The following is a 987-nucleotide window of genomic DNA, read 5'->3' as shown; positions in this document are numbered from 1 at the left end:
TTGACTACAGGAAGAGGGTAAAAATTTAGAGGTTTATATTTGTAATTTATGTGTAAACAAATGTATTTTCATGTGAACACCTATAATGGAAGAAATATCATTAGTTTTGTTGTTGATGTTTACTCCTGTATTATCCCCAAACTCCAATAAAACAAAGAAAGCAGTGGATTCCCTACAGAGTATCACATCCGCCGAACCAAGTGGTTTATGTCAGCCAAAAAAACATGCATATACATATATCTAAGTAAAAAAAAACAGTGTGTTCCTAAATGTGTAAATATTAAAACTCCATCAGGTGTCATAGATCATTACGTGTATACCTCTCTTCGTCGTTATACTCTGTACATAATCTCTATAACCTAACCGTAGGTGCTGTGTGTAGTATACTGTAGCTGGACTAGAAGGCTCAACAATAACTTCATCAGTTTTACGAAGTGACGAGGTAAAAATAAAAATATACCTGAAAGTAATACCAAAACAAGTGTTCTGTTCATGTGAGTTCTCGTGAACGCTGTGTTCGCCGCGATTCGTGTTCAGCGAGTGTTCAGCGAGTGTTCAAAGGCCGAGCGAAGTGTTCAGCGAGTGTTCAAAGTTTCACTTGGTGTCGCCTGGACTTGTGAATGCCATGTCGTGTCAGCTGTTCATATCACCCCATATCAGTATAAACTCCGTGTGTGTCAGAGGTCTGCGTGGAAGAGTGTAAAGATTCAGAAATTGTATTTATACTTTGATGTGATGTTTCAAAAAAAATATACGACAAAAAAAACTTTGAAAAATTTGACGGAAGATCTTTTTTCACTGGAGAGCTTGAAGTATTTTGTTGTTGAGATTTTCTGCAATAAAGGTGAGAATTGGCGATGCTTGTTTCTGTTGCCTCCTGGGGGGGGGGGGGGTCTGTAAAGGCATTTCTGTGTTTGTGTGTTTTTGTCCTGTTTGTTTTATGTACGCATAAATGTACACCTATAAATATTGTGTTACTTGTGAGAA

The 987-nt window shown here is 37.5% G+C and overlaps 1 protein-coding gene across 1 annotated transcript in view; it reads left to right on the top strand.

Moving 5' to 3' along the window:
- Window positions 1–856, top strand: part of LOC119593349 (obscurin-like) — a gene marked incomplete at its 5' end in the record, with an annotated part of 19,749 nt that extends 18,893 nt beyond the window's left edge. Inside the window, 1 exon segment of the mRNA XM_037942274.1 lies at window positions 1–856.
- Window positions 857–987: the final 131 nt, after the last annotated feature.

The sequence above is a fragment of the Penaeus monodon genome, chromosome 32 (assembly GCF_015228065.2).
Source record: "Penaeus monodon isolate SGIC_2016 chromosome 32, NSTDA_Pmon_1, whole genome shotgun sequence".
Lineage (NCBI taxonomy): Eukaryota > Metazoa > Arthropoda > Malacostraca > Decapoda > Penaeidae > Penaeus > Penaeus monodon.
Note: the sequence above shows the minus strand (reverse complement) of the source record. Positions and strands in the feature narration are given on the sequence as shown.